Source organism: Oryctolagus cuniculus, chromosome 2, assembly GCF_964237555.1.
Source record: "Oryctolagus cuniculus chromosome 2, mOryCun1.1, whole genome shotgun sequence".
Classification (NCBI taxonomy): domain Eukaryota; kingdom Metazoa; phylum Chordata; class Mammalia; order Lagomorpha; family Leporidae; genus Oryctolagus; species Oryctolagus cuniculus.
The window spans coordinates 19030964-19050130 of record NC_091433.1 but is presented as its reverse complement, the minus strand read 5'-3'; the positions used below and the strand labels follow the sequence as shown (position 1 = coordinate 19050130).

At 38.8% G+C, this 19167-nt stretch overlaps 1 protein-coding gene across 10 annotated transcripts in view; it reads left to right on the top strand.

Annotated features, from left to right (window-relative positions):
* Positions 1-19167, top strand: part of PPARGC1A (PPARG coactivator 1 alpha) — a 705391-nt gene that overhangs the window by 640437 nt on the left and 45787 nt on the right. The window lies entirely within an intron of this gene.

Here is a 19167-nt window from a genome sequence, read left to right as displayed (position 1 = left end):
AGAACTTGAGCGTCATCCTTCTAAAGTCAACTCCCATTAAGATTTGTGATTCTACTACTTTGGAAATATTCACAATGGACATTGACAGAACCAGAAGCAAAATGAGAGGTCCTGGAATAATGTTTCAGGAATGATGAGTGTTCTTCCAGGGACAGAGTTTGAGCAGCGACTGATGCTGTAATGACACTGGCTATTTTGTTATCAAGGGTGTGATGTTTCCATATTGTGCCTGGAGGTGAAAGGATCTTCTCCAGGGTCACTCCTAGATAATAGCATCGGATCATTCAGCCTTGAGCAGGTTACAGCTGGCTGATATAATGCCAATAAACAGATCTGGGAAGGTTGACTACAGCTGTTTGCATCAGCTAGGGTGGCAGAGACTTCAGGAGAGGGCTAACACTAGGACATTATGGTTTCTCTTCCATTTCTGTAGCTTCGCTATAAAACCTTAGAAAAGTTTTGTATTCTTTTTTCCAGGTTGTTATAGTCTGCTTTCTGTTATGAAGTCTTGTGCGGAAGTAATACATTTAATTCAAATATTCAACTGTATGAGTAGAGTACAAATTCAATAAATATTGTTTGAATGATTTTATTTGAGATGCATGAATCTTTACTACTACATTTTTATATAATGCTTCTTAACTCTTGCTCAAAGCACATCATTATTGTGCTTTTTATACATCCAATAACCTTATAAGATAGCCATGGAAGATTTCACTGCTGTCTTTTTCAGACGAGAAAATTAAGGCCCCAGGATGGCAAATTCAAAGCAGAGGCCACGAAATTGAGTAAACCTGGACTGACCTTGATTAATTATTTAAACACACTTACGCTTTTTCTCTTGACTCTCTCTTCCCACACTACACACACAAACATGCTTGCTTTGACTTTTTGTTTTTATGTTTTTCATTTATGAGTACAAATATGCCCTTAATAGAAGGATTGGAAAAAGACACATTCACTTACAGATATCTGAAGTCTCAAGTCTTTGGGATACTTTGGTGTTTATCCTTTCAGATGTTTCTAAATATGCATGAATAATTAGACTAGATGAGGGCTAATTCTTGGTATATTTCTTGACATATTTAAAAACATTTAATGGATGTGTTTGATTCTAACAAATGCATTTAATTCTAATATATATATTTATCTATGTATATATATGCATTTGAAAAAGTTCATGAAAAATGTAAGTAAAAGAAAAATCTATTTTGATGCCAGAAAATGTAACATCCATACATTCAAGAGGTCTTTCAAAAGTTCATGGAAAAAATATATGCTTTGAAAAAATATAAAATTTCAATTTTATAAAAGATTTATTTATTTTATTTGAAAGGTATAGTGTCAGAGAGAGAAGGAGGGACACACACACAGAGACAGACAGAGACAGAGAGAGGGATCTTACATCTATTATTTCATTCTCCAAATGGCCAACAGCCAGGGTTGGGCCTGGCCAAAGTCAAGAGCCAGGAACTCTGCGCTGGTCTCCCACATTTGTGTCAGGAGCCATGTATTAGGATCATCTTCTGTTTCCTTTCCAGGAGCATTAGCAGGAAGCTAGATTATAAATGGAGCAGCTGCTACTTGAACCAGCACCCCAGTATGAAAACCGGTATCACAAGCAGTTGCTTAACGCTCTGTGCCACAATGCCACCCCAAATTTCCTTTTTTTTTTTTTTGCAATAAAATCAACTGATATTTTAATTTCATTTTCCCATGATGTTTTTGAAACTTCCTCACGTATTATGAACAGAAAGCATCCACTATATGGATTCCCGGAGTATCCTTTTCTCTTTACATTTATGATCTCATGCCTGGCCTACAGTCAGAAGCAACCCTAATATCATCTATAATGGCTTTTTAAGAAAAGCTTGCCAGCCTGAAGGTAGTAGTCGTGAGATTCCTGGCTGGTGGCTGTCCCCGTCATACACCTAGAAATGTGTTTAATGGACTTGGAAGTAATGAAACAGTAATTGAGAAGAAAATCCTCTAGGGAAGGGGACCAGGTTGGAGATGTAGTGGATGGAGATGAAGCGTCCACACTCTCGGCAGCACAGGAGGGATTCTGGGTGTCTCAGTGCGGATCTGCTGGGCCTAACTCACTGGCTAGCATTCTCTGCTTCAGCCCACAAGATAGATGAGAGCGACCATTTTAATCTTTCCTCAAAGACTGCACCATTCAGTCTTTTCCAGGAGTGAGTCTCAGTGTTGGCCTCCATTCCTGCCTGGAGAGCTTTAAGAATATTAAATCCCATCTCCAAAGATACTGCTTTAATTGCTCTGGAGTAGGGTTCAGATGTAAGTATTTTTAAATGCACGCTTGATTCTATTATGTAGCCAAAACTGAGAGTGATTGCTTTCTAGGTCTCTGTCACATTGCGTGAAAGATAGCAGGAGGCTGTTCCTTGAGTCAGGTTTTTGTATGAGGAATTATATTTTCTCCAGTTTTAGAGATCTAAGCGTTTCCATCCCAGTTTGAAACCTTGGTAAGACGAATGTTCATGCTCTGTTTTTGTAAGCTGATCTGATGTTTAGATGCACTTGGCTTTGCTGAAGTGCAAGTAAAACTCTTGTTGCTTTCATGTATTACTCATGGTCTTTTATTTTGCTTACTGTAATTTGTTTTGTCAATCATCTGTCTTCCCCTGTTAGAATAAGCCCTTTGAAGGCAGGAATTTTTAACTATTTTGTTCACTACTATATCCCGAGTTTCAATAATGACTGGTACACAGTCAATAATAAATATTTGTTAGCATGTTTGACACTCATTTTGATGCTGAAATTCTGATTCCTACTTCCCCAAAGTGTATGATCTATTGAAAAACACAGACTTGAAAATGGATAATTATAGTCTAGTTGTCCAGTGTTTCTTTAGAGGTCAGTATATTGGAATTCCTTATTTATAATATTTTAAGTAACGTTGAGGCTTAAGGAAGAAAAATGACAAGAGTATTTGCTACTTTTCTTTTATTCTTGTAGAGTAAGATGGTACATTAGCAAGACTAGGGAGCTTATTGGCCCAGAGGAGATGCAGACGTTTGACTCTTTGGGTGTTAGTTCTCTCATCTCCCCAATTGTGCTGTTAAATGAGTTGACCCTTTGCAGCTTGGTGCTTCTATGTTACGGAATCCTGTTGGTAGAGCTATTAAATGACAGGACGACAAATGACTTGATTTCCCCCTTGTTCTGTAAGGCTTACATTTTTATCCATGTTAGTTTGTACATGTCATTCCCATGCTGGGATAGGGCCATATGCTTTTTGCATCGAGTTCACTTTTTAAAACATCCCCTTTGGTGTCATTAGCCACATTTTCTAACCTGCTGTCATATGCTACCTTATGTGCATGCTCACCACATATGCATATAAATAACTGATAATCATGAATGGAGCTGTGTTTATGACTGAGTCAATAGAAAGTATTTAGAGATTCTTCACAAAGAGTGTGCTCAGTCTGGCGTTAAAAGAAATCTCTAAATCCTAGGAGATTGCAAATATATCCAGATGCTTTGGAAACCTAAACCCATGTAGAATACTTAGATACAAAATCATTGAGAAAATGAACTTCTCTTATGTATCTGGCAAGTGACTACTGACAACCCACTACTCTGTACAGAACACTTGAGTGGAACATGATAGTTGTTCGAGGAGTCTAATACCCAATCCCTGGCTTTAAAGGGCTCCTCCCTCTTGGGGAAGGGCCAGGAATAGCATAAAGGATTACCAAGAAGCACACTTTGATTTCCTTCACCCTAGATGACCCCACGGAGAGGCTAGCATTGCCACTGAATAGCGTCCAACCACCTTAAGAGAACTTTCTCTCCTTCTGGTGCTGTTGCCAGGATGGTGCAGTAATCAGATCATTTGACATGGCTTGTGTCTTAGTGTATTCAACCTGCTGCAACATACAGATCCAGGTGTCAGGGCTCTGTGACTGTGATTTCACACGTATCTCCTGGTGCTAAGTCTTTATGAACGAGCAGCACTGACCTTTCTGTGTGCTTTCTAAGCACTTTTTGCAGGCAGAAAGTATACTGTCCTATAGACAATTTGTTGGTTTTAATAGGAAATTATTATAAACATTTCTTACACAGGCAGTCTAAAAACACTTTCATGCCTAAGGTAAATATGATCTGCTAATTTGTGAATAAAGTCTTAGGAGTTATTTACAGTAGGCCTCCTGTCTGAGGTTCTGGTGCTTCTGTTTTAATTGATTAATGTTCATACGCAATGTTTGTTAAATATTTTGACTATTACCCCCTCCTGCTTATACTTAACTGTGAATTTTGAAGAATTAATTTATTGCTCATTGCAAGTTTCTATCTTAGGGGATTTAAATTTACTCTTACTATCTTTCTGCGTAGAACATTGATTTTTGAACTATTATGGCTTACTGCTTCAAATGCCTTCCCTTGCTCCCTCTCACCATCTATTGTATTTGGAAGATACTGATTGATTTATTATTTTTCATCCTATTACCACTAAACTAAAATTTAAGTTTCTAGAAAGCATCTTTATTGCATATAGTAGACACTCAGTTAGTATGTGCCAGTAATAACACACACACACACATATATATACACATATATATATGTAAACGTGCATGTAAAAGTGATATAGATTTTCATTGTAAATATGCTATAGATCTGCGTGTAGGTGTCCAAATAGAGGGTGTGTCAAGAATAGTTATTACAGTCTACTGTTGTATGGATTTCAGGTCATCATTCCATGCAGTAAACCTGCATGTAGTCAGTGATCATGTCAAATCATGCCTGTTAATTCCAGTGTATCAGCCTTGTCAATTAACTAAGTCGCTGACGTTATACAACCTAGAGATTTCTGAGAATTCCTGTCTTTAATATTTTTGATATTGCACAGTTTCTGTATTGTATTGGCTGATAAAATGTCCAACCTTTCCCCCTTTGCTCATATTCTATCTATATAGGAAAGTCTGCTTTAAATGTTCAACCTATTGTGAGTTATTTCTCAAAAAATACATTTTGTTTCACTTATTTTGAATTCAATGTAGTGCTTGAGGGTGCTACTAATACTAATAATAGCAAACATAAGTCCTAATTATGAGACACTATTCTGTAAAATTTGCATGGATTAGCATAATTGATTCTCCAAATAACTCTATATTATATGTCTTATTATTTATAATATGCTTCTCAGACAAAACCTGAAACACAGAAATGTTAAGTAACTTGCTGAAGGTGACCCACCTTGTAAATGATAAATTCAGATCCAAAACCAGGCAGTCTAATTCAGCATCTATATATTGCCTTCCTGCCTCTTTCATACAAATATAAAGATGTTATAAGTCCTTGATACACTTTTTGAACTAAATTTATATAAAACTTAAGAAGTCTTGCATATTACACCATTTTCCATTGCTATAACGATATACCAGAGGCTTGGTAATGTATAAAGAAAAATGATTCTCTCACTCACAATTTTGGAGGTTCCAGTGAATCATTCTGGCATCGGGTCAGCTCTTATGAAGTGCCCTGTGGCTGCATCACATGGGCAATGACATCATAGTGGGAGGGCATGTGAGAAGGAGAAATCACAGAGCAAGACTGGAAGCTAACAAATGATGCTAGGGTCAGCCGGCTTGCTTTGAGATCTAACCAGGGTCCCATGAGAGCTACCTTAATCCCTTTGGAAGACAGTGCCCTCAATGGCCTAAAGACCTCCCTCTGGGACCCACCTCTTAGAAGTTCCATTACTTTTTTTTTTTTTTTTTGACAGGCAGAGTTAGACAGTGAGAGAGACAGAGAGAGACAGAGAGAAAGGTCTTCCTTCCATAGGTTCACCCCCTAAATGGCCGCTATGGCTGGCACACTGCACCAATCCGAAGCCAAGAGCCAGGTGCTTCCTCCTGGTCTCCCATGTGGGTGCAGGGCTGAAGCACTTTGGCCATCCTCCACTGCCTTCCCAGGCCACAGCAGAGAGCTGAACTGGAAGAGGAGCAACCGGGACAGAATCCTGCGCCCCAACTGGGACTAGAACCCAGTGTGCCGGCGCTGCAAGCAGAGGATTAGCCTAGTGAACCATGGCACCAGCCTTCCATTACTTTTTTTTTAAACTTTTATTTAGTAAATATAAATTTCCAAAGTACAGCTTATGGATTACAATGGCTTTTTCTCCCCCATAACTCTCTCCCACCTGCAACCCTCCCAACTTCCGCTCCCTCTCCCATTCCATTCACATCAAGATTCATTTTCAATTCTCTTTATATACAGAAGATCAGTTTAGCATATATTAAGTAAAGATTGCAACAGTTTGCACCCACACAGAACATAAAGTGTAAAATACTGTTTGAGTACTAGTTATAGCATTAATGCACATTGAACAACACATTAAGGACAGAGATCCTTCATGGGGAGTAAGTGCACAGTGACTCCTGCTGTTGACTTAACAATTTGACACTCTTGTTTATGGCATCAGTAATCACCCTAGGCTCTTGTCATGAGTTGCCAAGGCTATGGAAGCCTTTTGAGTTCACTGACTTCAATCTTATTCACACAGGGTCTTAGTCAAAGTACTCCATTACTTCTTAACATCACTATATTGCACATGAAGCTTCCAATGCATGAACCCTCAGGGACAAGCCAAGTATTTAGAAATGCTTAAGAACTCTGTGAACTAGGAGGGTAGAAACATCCTTAAGAATCATTTAGCATGTGGCCCACATGGTCAAATAAACTAACAAAACAAAATTAGCTTTAGATAATGGTGATGGCCAGAAGATGTTGAAGACACATACAGCTTGGCAATAAGAAGAGTGAGATTCCATAAGACTAATTGATAGGAAATGCAGGAAGTGAGTAACCGAAGCTGTAGCAACAAGCAGGCAAAGATCATAAAATATCTCTGGACATTGGAGTAAGATATGAGGAGTAGGGATTCACACAAAATGTGAAAATATACTATTCATAACTATTAGGTTCTAGAATTGCATGTAGCAGAGGGGATAAACTTAGTGTGTCAGGAATCATAATTCCCTCTTGATTTATACATGTTGTTTTCAACAACCACAAAATAACAAGTTACCCATAGTTGTCTGCCTGCTTATCAGAATCACTTGGAGAACTTATCAAGATTGCAGAATCCTGGACTGTTCTTCCAGGACAATCATTCTCAACTAAGGGCAAGTTTGCCTCTGGGAGGCATTTAACACTATCCGGGGACATTTTTGATTCTTCTAATTGGGGAGTGCTCTTGTTTTCTAATGGGTAGAGACAAGGAATGCTGTGATTCATCCCCAAATGCACAGGACAGCTCCCTTAACAAAGAATTATCTGGCTCAAAGTGGTGATAGTGTTAAAGTTGAGAAAGCATGACCTAGAGATTCTAATTTACCTGTCTGTGATGGGGCCCAGCAATCTATATTTCTATACAGAGGCCTAGATTGATATGAAAAATCATTTAGGAGCACAGAGATATCAGTTGGAGCTGAATTTCTAGAAAAACATCTCAGAGAAGACATAATGCTTCAAGTAGGCTTTGAGTTAGGAATAGCATATGAACAAAGGAATGGAAAGGAAAGAGCATTATAGAAGAGCAAACCTCATCCAGTGAGTCCAAAGATAAGCTGTGAGGTAACACAGGCCAGTTAGCAAATAACGAAAAACAACTTCAAAACCACCTCTTCTGTCTACATGGAAAGACAACTGTGCTTCATGGGATAAAAGTGGATTTCCCCACCTTAGTTTTATGAATTGGTGAATAACTGATATGCCTTTCAGATTTATTTTGTAACCCCTAATATGAAGACAGATTGGAATTACCCACATCTACTCCCATTTTTGTTCTGGTAATCTCATCCTTAAAAGTTCCAAAAAGGAAAAAAAAAAAGAAGTGAGAACAATACTGTCTTTTTATCATATGTTTCTGGTTTGATACTCAACTGTGATTCTCATTCCCCACATGATTTGAGGCTCAATGACAGCATCAAGTGAAATAATATATGAAAATATTAAGTCAATGTCAAGTGCTTAGGAAGCAGTCAGCAAAAAACAGCAATATGGAATCAACCCAGATGTCCATCAATAGAAGACTGAATGAAGATATGGGATATGTACACTGTGGAATACTACACAGTGGTAATAAAAAAAAAAAGAAATCCTGTTATTTGCAACAAAATGAATGCAACTGGAAACCATTATGGTTAGTAAAGTAAGCCAGACCCAAAAAGACAAATACCATATGTGTTCCCTGATCTGTGGTAACTAATAGACTATCTAAAAGAACAAGGAGTGAAATTGCCATGTTGAGATGTGATGACTGAACAGCTCTTACCTCAACTGTTGGGGAACAGTTGTTTTTTTTTTTCTTTTTCTTCATACTTCTTGTTGAACTCTTTATTTAGTTTAGGGTTAATCTTATGAATGTAAAGTTAATTGAAAAATAAATACTTGTAAAAAATAAGAATGGGAATAGGGAAGGGAGGAGGAAAAGGGTGGGAGGAAGGGTAGGGTGGTAAGAATCACTAAATTTGTATATATAAATGCATGAAGTTTGTATACCCTAAATAAAAGGATTCTTGGTAAAAAAAAAATAGATAGATCCTGATTTCACTTAAAAAATTAAAAAATAGAAAAATGTTTATAAAGAGAATTATGATACTATTTAAGTGAACAGAAATAATATGAATTTGAGATTTCAGTTCATGATCTTATCAGGTTTAACCATTGAATGTTTTGTACTACAGTTTGATCAGAGAGGAGTGAGAAAATCCTATTTTGTAGAAATGAATATTTGTATATAGCTCCAGGCTTTAAACTGCTCACCCTCAATTCTGAAGTTTTTTTTTTAATCTTGAAACCAACATAAATGATATAATTTGGCTGGTTAATGCAGTGAGGTCTCTACTATGTATGTTAAGATAAATATCTAAATATATATATATGTATATATATATATAATATATATAAAACATTTGAATGTGCACATTGCTTCCTGAAAAAAAGTTTTATTGACACATACATTCAATTATATAAATATGCAAAATATGTAATATAGTATAATACCATAATCAATCTGTACAACAAATGTGATAATTTCTTAGGTTCCATGGGACATAGTTTAAAAATTTCTGGCTCAGATTATTATTTATGCTCAGCTTATCACAGGGTGTGTTATGGGTATTCCCCTTGGAGTACATCAGATGGCTTTCTTGTTTAGTAAGCTGACATTCCTCCTGCATGGGCAGATAGTAGGTTTGTATGGCATGATTTCTCTGCAGAAACCCACCTTGGCTCTTCTAAGATGTTTGCAAATTGGTTATCTGATGATGCGTTTCAGTAGCCTCGAGAACAGCAGAGTTGGAGGAATTAATACCTGCATGTACAAAACCCGTTCAAAGCCCTTCCTTTACAAAAGCTGAGCGTTGAGTTTTACTCATAGATTAAGAGCCCAAGGGTTCATTTAAGAACTGTAGCTCTTCATAGTTCCTTCTTTTCCATTAAGAATATATCAGTTGCTTTCTGACCCTATCAGTTGGTATACATGAAATGAATACAAGCCAATGTTAAGTCATGGCCTAGGAGCAACATTAATAAGAAGGTAAATTTACTGTTGGTGAGAAGAGGCAGTAGCGACAGTGAAAAAAAAAAAAAGAGAGAGAATGAAAAGTCCATATTCTTAAGACTGATTACAATTTTTAGTTATTATTCACATCTATTTTTACTAAGCATCTACTATATGCCAATATCTTAACAGTAATCAAATAGGCTTCATAGAACTTCTATTTTAGCCAGTCCATGAACAAGAGAAGTCTCTGAGGTATGTATTGAGTTGCAGAAACAAGGGCCAAGGGAAAAAATAAACTGGGGAAGGTGGATAGAGCAGTGGAGAAGCTTGCCCCGAGAAGGTGACCTTTGACAGAGGGGAAGAAAGGGAAGGCATGTGTCCATCTGATGAAAGAGGCCTCTTGGCAGAGGAAACAGCAAGTGCGAAGGCCTTGGGGAAGGAGAAGGAGTGGCATTTAGTGACCTAGTGAGGAGATCAGAGTGAGTGGAAGGATTCAGATGAATATGTGGGGGTTAGGACAGTGTCAGATGATATCAGCCTAGTGTAGGACAATCATCCACCCCAGTTAGTCCGGGATAGGCGGGATTAACCCCTCAGTTATTTTAGCATCTGATCTCACTCCCCAAAGTGTTCTAGCTTAGATGATAATTGTGTGGTGATCCCAGGCCACGATCTTGGTTTCGGATTTTGGCTTTTCCTCTTAAAGACATAGGAAACCATGGAGGGTTTGGAGAGAAGAGGGCAAGATTTGCTTTAGGCTTTATCAGGATCACTTAGTCTTCCACGTTGAGAAGGGGTTTTGGGGTGGGCTGGCAAGTCATAGGGGTGGCAATGGGGAAGTCAGGTAGGGGCTTTAGGAATGTCAATCTGGAATGTGCCTTCCAGCCAGAGGACTGGCTCGTTCACCTGAAGGTGGTAGTGGTAGAGTCAGAACGAAGATCAGACCTCCTGGCTTCCGGTCTGATATACTTTCCCACAACACTCAGTTTCTCTCTTAGTTTGACAACACTTGGGTGTTGTGTTGTTCTTTTCAGGTCCGATATGCCTCTTGTGTGATGATAGAACTCAGTTCTTGCCTCTTCGCAGTGTGAGAAACAGACATGAAACATCTAGTTTTTCCCTCTGAAATAGTTATTTTGTGTAGATCAGTTTGGCTTTTCTATTTGTTTTCGTATTTGTAATTTTGGCTCATATAACTTCTCCAGAATAATGAATTCCACACGTTCAATGCATGCTGATTAATGTCCTGAATGTGTGATAGAAGATAATAAGCTAGAATGGAATCTAAGTACAGATTGAATATGAATTTTATGATTGCTTAAGTAACGTTTTTATTAATGAGAATTAAATGAATTCCCTTAAGTCTAAATCTGGGGAGAAAAATCTGAAACTCTGTTTACATTTTATTTCCATTCGATTCTTATTTTCTTTTTACAAGGATCACCCTCAGGTGTTGATCATTGTGTGCTCCAGAATGGATAACTGAAGGTAGAATGTACATGTTGATTGCATACTCTCATAGTCAACTGTAATTGGATATGTGGCCATGTGCTCAAGAGACTGGGATGTACACATGTACCTAGATTCTGTTTTAAATATGTGTGGTATGTGTGTTTGAGTTGGTATGTATCATTGACATTGACATATATGTTATATCATGTAGTCTATGTGCCCACAGTCAGTTGCTCAGATAGTTAAACTAATTTTTTGTTCTGATGGCCCTTACGTTGCAGCAACATGAACACCTAACAGAGAAAATACAGTGCCACATATGTGCTAAGGTCTCCTGGGACTAACACTGGAATGAGCTGACTCTGCCCTCTTGTAGGAACTGGATAGATGGAAGCATGTTTTAGAATAATGTGTCAAGTTAAGGTGGTTTCCATGGCTCTTGATTAACTTTACATTGCACACAGCTGCTTACATTTTTGAAAGTTGTATTTTTCCACCTTCACGTGCCCATTACTATTCAAAGCCCTATATAACATATGGTAGAAGAAGAAAGAAGAAATACAGTTGTTTGGAAGTGAGTATTCAAAATGTTTAGTATCTCTTCTGCAAAGGTTCAGAGCATTCAGAGGGGGCCATATGCAATAAACAATCGAAGTATAAAGGTTTACAGAAAAAGTCTAGACACTTCAAATTCTCAGCGTTGAGTCCATATTGTTATTTTTAAATTTCATTTCAGAAATAAAATCATTAAAAAAAGTTTGAATTCAACTTCTTGCAGATCTTGAATGCAATTTTATATAGCAAAACCAAAAGTTAGGGGCAGGCATTTGGCACAGAGGTTAAGACACTACTTTGGATGACCACATCCATTAATGGATGCCAGGGGTTCGTCTCAGCTGTGCTCCTGATTCCAGGTTCCTGAAGTGCATCCTGGGAAGTAGCAGTTGGTGAAACAAGTGGTTGGGTCCCTGCCCCTTATGTAGGAGGCCTGGAGTTGAGTTTTGATCTCCTGGGCATTTGAGGAGTGAATCAGCACATGAGAGACCTTTGTCTGTCTGTCTGCTTGTTTCTTTTCTTGTCTCTCTGTCAAATTAAAAAAAAAATGTAAATTAAAAAAGCATCCAAAATTTATACATGGGAACATGCTTCTGCATTCAGTGTGCACATGAAACCATGCTTCAGAGTTTTGTATGTAGAGATTCAGGAAAGGGTGACCTATGATCAGTTGTTTTCCTTATTTGAACTGCTAACTGTATAGTAAGATTTGCTTCCCCATATAGTTATTTGAACTCCTGGTGGGGCCGAGTGGAACAAATAATCCAAAATAGGGGATAATCCAAAAATGTCATTTATATTTGGCTTCAGCATACATTACCAGATGTTACTCTAGCAGATTTCCCTTCCTAATTAGGCCTCACTTAAAGTAGGAGTTAATTTTGTCTTCATTAGCTGTTTCCAAATCAGCAGGATGGGGCAAGGAGGAAGCCCAGGGCATGCTGGGTATTTGGGGGAAGCTGGCCCAGCACTAAAAGTTGGCAGTGACTCCTGCTCAAATAATGAAATTCAAATATGAGAATGTACACTGGAAATGCTTCCGAGTGCCTTTTGACAGTTCTGGAGCCTTTATCTGCTCCTCTTCTTCATATCAATCATGAGTGAAAAAGAAATGCCATCATAGGAGTTAGGCAAATAATAACCTGAAACTTTGGATACAAAAGAAGAATAGAGGCAGGAAAGGCCGGCGCCGTGGCTCACTAGGCTAATCCTCCACCTAGTGGCGCAGGCACACCGGGTTCTAGTCCCAGTCGGGGCGCCGGATTCTGTCCCGGTTGCCCCTCTTCCAGGCCAGCTCTCTGCTGTGGCCCCAGAAGGCAGTGGAGGATGGCCCAAGTGCTTGGGCCCTGCACCCCATGGGAGACCAGGAGAGGCACCTGGCTCCTGCCTTCGGATCAGCGCGGTGCACCGGCTGCGGCGGCCATTGGAGGGTGAACCAATGGCAAAAGGAAGACCTTTCTCTCTGTCTCTCTCTCACTGTCCACTCTGCCTGTCCAAAAAAAAAAAAAAAAAAAAAGAATAGAGGCTCAGAGGGTGTCAGAGGGTGTTAGTGACCTCTCACCCAGGTTGATCTCTGAGGGAACAGCCCTAAGATGCTGAAGCTGATTGATGACTGATAAGAAGACCCCACTGTTTCCTTCTTACTGATGATTTGAATAATGAAGAAGCAAGAATTCTCCTGGCCTAATTCGCATTAAGAGAGCCCAGATAATGAAGCTGTGATTAAATGGCTATTAAACTATTTTTATCAAACAGATCAAGCGAGTGTGAGAATCTGGGGACGCAGAGTGTAATTGCAATTCTGCAAGATGCAGGATTACTGTCATGAGCAGGGCACCCTCCTTCCAGAAGAGCCTGCATTTAAAAATCGTGGGGACGCCACATGCAGTTCTCACTCTGCACTTCCCCCTTCTGGTAGGCGTTGGTTAGAACCTGACTCCCCTGTCTTCTCTTTTACGTTCATGGATTTATTCCTCATTTTTTTTTTAAAGAGGATTTATTTTATTTATTTGACAGAGTTACAGAGAGAGAGGTACACACACACATACACACTCAGAAAGAGAGAGAGAGAGTAAGAGAGAGGGAGAGAGAGGTCTTCCAGCTGGAGTTCCATAGCAGAGAGCTGGATCAGAAGTGGAGCAGCCGAGACTTGAACCTGCACCCGTATGGGATGCCGGCACTGCAGGCTGGGGCTTTAACCCACTGCACCACAGTGCTGGTGCTGGATTTATTCCTCTTCTGTGTGCAGTTGGATGAGTTGGACATACGGTCTGTCCCACCACATGGAAGATCCTTTTGCTGATTACTCACAGTGGAGGAAGGTGCAGACTTAAAGACTGGGGTCAGAATTTCAACCTTGAGATGAGCATTGGCACAGAAGCCCCCTCTTCCAGCTGTGCCTGTGGGACTGTGGATTTGGTGTGGGTCCTAGGATCCAGCCATCTCAAAGTGCAGTAATGAATATTCTAATTTTTTGACTGTTCTACATGATAATTTATTAGTAATGAAGCCTCATTTAAGCATTATTGCAGAGTTTTAATTTGGGGTTTTTAATATAAGTGCATATATATCATCTGTCACTGGAAATTCAGTTTTTACATTTTTTATTAATATAAAGAGAGCAGATCTCATGTAGTTCATAAACACAATTCTAGGAATACAATACCTCTCTCCCCACACCCTGCCTCCCCCTTCCTTTCTTGTTTTCTTCTTTTAATTTTTGCAATGACATATTTTTAATTTATAATCACAGTCTTAATCCTTCCCTAAATAAAGAGTTCAACAAGTAAAAAGTATGAAAACCACTCTTCCACAGGAGTATAGACACGACTATAAACAATAATCCCAAGGTGTCAATTTGAAATTTCACTCATATACATTAAGTTTTTTTTCTTTGTATTCTCTCTTTATTACCCTTTCAGTTTCTCTTGATATGCCTTCTTTCTTCCTGGAGTACTCTTAGAATTAAGTGTACTTTTTTATTGGGGGGAGGGGAGAGGAGAGGGAGGAAGAATAGCAGCAGAATTTCATTGCATAAGGAGAACCCAAAGTCAAAACCCACTGTAGAAAATGTTGGTTGAGGGGTTGGCATTTTGGTGCTGCACTTAGGATGCTGCTTGGGACACCCATATCCCACCTGAGTGCCTGGATCTGCGTCTTGGCTCTGCTTCCAACCCAGCTTCCTGCTAATGCACACTCTGAGAGGCAACAGATGATGGCTCATGCACTTAGGTCTGTGTCACCAGTGTGAGAGCCTCAGATCTGAGTTCCAGGCTGCAGGTGTGGGTCTGGCCCAGCCCAAGGCATTGAGAGAGTGAACCAGAAGATGAGAGATGTCTCTTTGTCTGCCTGTCTGTCTCTGTTTCTCTCTGCTATCAAATACATGAAAATAGGTGAATAAAATATTAAAAAATAAACTGCTGTTTGATAGCCAGAGTTCTACCATGGACATTCTTTTTTTTCTTCCTTGGCTTCCTCCCTGGCTGCCAGCTCTGAGATGGAACTTGTAGCTTTAGATAACTACCCAATTGGTGATCTGTCATTTCTTCCCCACCTCTCTGCTTTGCTTTTTTTTTTCCCTTGGATGGAGCCGAGAAGTATATTTTTGTAAAATAGTGATTTCAGACAATTAGAAAGTGCTATCGGAACAAAGTCTTGGAAAGGTTATCTTGCAATGTCATTTTCCTGACTAATGCGTTTCTATGCCCTGTCACTTGTGAGCAGACATGTGTTAGTAGGCCAGTGTGCTCCGTCTGCAGTGACTTTGATTTATTTGCTCTGTAAATTGGGACTGAAGCAATAATGAAAAGTGACATTAATTGTTTAACAGAGTCCTCTTTGTCACATCCATTGCCTTCTCTGGGATGTGTGATTGTTGAAACTCATACGAAACTAATTGAAATTTCCACAGTGAGGGGTAACATACACTCAGCTTACATATAGGGACATTTATTGAGTTTCAACACAAAAACCTCATCGGTAAATATCAAGCTTCCTTCACAGCCGTCTATGATTAAAAAATAGATAATTTGCTTTAAATGTTTATTTACTTATGTTCATCTACTTGAAAGGCTGAGTGACGGGGGGGGGGGGGGGGGGAGAGAGAGAAAGAGATAGGGAGAAGGGAGGGAAGGAGAAAAGAGAGGGAGAGAGATAATGAGATCTTCTACCTGCTTTATTTTCCTTAGGGTGCCTGCAACAGCCAGGACTGGGCCAGGCTTGAATCAGGAGCCTAGAACTGCATTCAGGACTTCCACACGTGTCAGGGACCCAAGCACTTGTGCATCAGCTGGTGCCTCTAGGGCCACATTAGCCAGCAGCTGTATCAGAAATGCGGCAGCCAGAACGCGAACCAGTGCTCTGAGATGAGATGTAGGCATCCCCACGTAGTAACTTAACCCACTGTGCCACAATGCCCTGAGAATCTGAAATAGTAACTTCCATTATTCCGTAATTTAGGAAGAAGTTTTGAAATGCTCTTGGAGCATCCCTTCACACCCAATACAGAGATGATTCTAACAAAAATACTTAATAACTGTTTCTAATGGGCACTGGATATAAATAATGATTACAGTCCTACTGGTTCATACCAGTTGAATATCAGCTTTCTCTACTCACAACTCTGAACATACACACACACACACAAACACACACACACACACGCCATGCCAATTTCCCATCCCACAAATCCTCTCTGTCCATTGTGGTTCCAGTAGAGAGAGGAATTAAAATAGTTGGCTTAATCAGATCTTGTAAATTAATTATGACATTATCAAGCTCAGATGTTTCTGCTATTGTATTCGGTATCCATTCACCCAGACTTATTAAAAGAAATTGGAGAAAACTAGCTCATTTAAGTGTTCTTTGTTATTTTGACTTGATTGGAATTATTGTAGTTTGTTTACACAAGGGATAGAGCTAAGGCGCTATTGTATTATATGATTGAAAGCAAATAGGGGCTTGTAGTATTGCTGGAAAGACAAACACAAAATTTAAATCAGGGTAAACAAAATCACTCATTTATTGGTAAACATTCTTACCTATTTTTCTTGAGCTGTTTTTGAACTTTAGTGAGATACGTTCTGAAAAGTGGAACACCTGGGAAAATGCCCAGCTTAGGCAAAGGGAGTGCATATGTGTGCATGTGTGTTTGACATATTCTCAAAGCTTATTTTATAATATAGATATATTTATCGTAGGGTAAATCTCATGATTTTGAGAATATTTAACTCTATATTTAATTAAGTGCCATTATATTCAAAACAATTTCATAATTGGAATTTGTTTTTTGGATGTGGGAGAATCTAAAAAGGTAGTGATTAGAGTATTTGGATGTCAGATTATCACCTTGGGCAGAAAATAAGAGAAAATCATTTCAGCATCATTTATTTTATTTTTTATTGTTTCTTAAAACATTTATATAAGTTATACAAGTTTCATGTATTTGTTATATACAGATTTAGGAACATAGTGATACTTCCCACCCTACCTTCCCTCCCACCCATGCTCCAGCCCTTCTTCCTCCTCCCTCTTCCATTTCCACTCTTAATTTTTACAAAGATCTACTCTCAGTTGACTTAGTGATCATAAGGTTAACCGTATACGAAATAAAAGAGTTCAACAAATAGTATGAAGAAAAAAAATACTGTTTCTCAACAGAAAAGACAGAGCTGTAAACAGTCATAGAATCTCAAAATGTCCATTTCACGTATGTTACAATTTAGTTACTCTTATGAGTTACCTCCACTATGAAGTACTACTCAGCTGTAAAATAAATAAATAAATAAATAAATAAATAAAATCCTGTCTTTTGCAACAAAATGGATGCTACTGGAAACCATTCGATTTAGTGAAATAAGCCAGTCCCAAAAAAATAGACACCGTATGTTTTCTCCGATTCAGTATCATTTTTATTCAAGCTACATGATAAGAATCCAGAAGAATTGGGGCTGTGGACTGTTTAGCATGCTTTTGTTATTGAATTTTGCAATTGGAGTTTAATCAGTTTATGGAAGACAGTGGTGCTATTTTGAAGTTAACAGTTTACTTCTTCTGATGAGAATTTACTTCCTGCATTAGAGTCCTGTGCCTCCTATGGTCACACCACTTTGTGCCCAAACTTCTTGACTCAGCATCTCAAATCCAGGGGGATTAGGCAGAAGCATTATGCAAAAGTAAAAAAATGCAAGTTAAAACCCCTCTGAGTACAAATGATTCTTCCTGATCCCTTGCATCCCAAAGAAAAAGAAGCCCATAGTTTAACTTCTGGATGGAGACTGATCAGGAATGGGGGAAAACAATTTTTATGTGAAAATAATGCATACGTGATCAAGACCTGCCTAATTTCTCTAGCAATACAATTTGATTTCCTGATTAGCTGTCTTATTCTGTGATTCTTGTAATTTTGTCAGGTCAATTAACTGGAGTTCAGTGCTAGAGAGAAAGATGTGTGAGCACTGCTGGCTTCATTAGATGTCAGCAGCTTAGGTGCATTTGGTAATAGAATCTGTGTGGGATAATTTAGCCCATATTGTTAATGTCATCGCATACAGGATTTTTTTTAAAAAAGACTTTTGAAGCTAGTCAAATTGGACAAACAATGTGAAGTTTTTTTTTTTTAAAGAAAAGACACCAAACAGCTTATATTGTTGGCAATAAACAGAGATCAATAAATTATTCAGCTAGTAATATTTGATTGTCTATACTGTGTGCCTAACACTGGTTGTTATTGTTCAGATTTGTAGGTAAAGTAACACATGGCTCTGTTTACGAGGTCTAGTTTCAGAGTTTTTGAATGTTTTTGTACACTGTACTGAAAGAAATATTCTTTTATATAAAGATGGTTTATAGGTTCTGCCTTCTCAGGGGAGGGTTCTTTGGAGGAGCAGAGTTTTGTCTTATTTCTCTTTGTGTCTCCAACACCTAATGTGGCCCTGACACAGAACAGGTGTTCAAAAATATTTCTGGGATAACCCATTGAAGGTTAGCTCTCCAAGGGTGTGTTGGCGAAATGAGTCTGGGAGATGAGAAAACAAGATAGAATATATTTGTAGGAGCCCTCAGAAGTAATGCTGCACTAGAATAGTACCTGCGGCCATAAGTAATGAATGCATTTAAGATATACTACAAAGCAAGACTTCACCGTGACTGACCAGATAAAGAGAAGTCAAGGTCCTTGCCGAATTTAAGTCTGGAGAATTGGTATCCAAACGGAAGAAGTCAGGAGAAAAACGCAGTTTCATTCTGCAAGGTGCACAGATTGGGTTTTGGAGATGAGGAAACTGTTATAAGTTAGAAATATCCAGTAGGCAAGTGGAGATTTATAACCAACATTGGCAAAGATGACAGGGAGAGAAATAAATGATTGTGGGGTGTTCAGTGATGAGATTATAATTGAAACCATGAAAGTGTATAGTTCCTCTTGGTGGAATTTCATTTTTTTTAGATTTATTTTATTTATTTGAAAGAGTTAGAGAGAGAAGTAGAGCCAGAGAGAAAGACAGAGAGAGGTATTCCATCTACTGGTTCACTCCCCAGATGAAGCCAGAGCTGAGCTGATCCAAAGCCAGGAGCCAGGAGCTTCTTCTGGGTCTCCCATGCGGATGCAGGGGCCCAAGGACTTG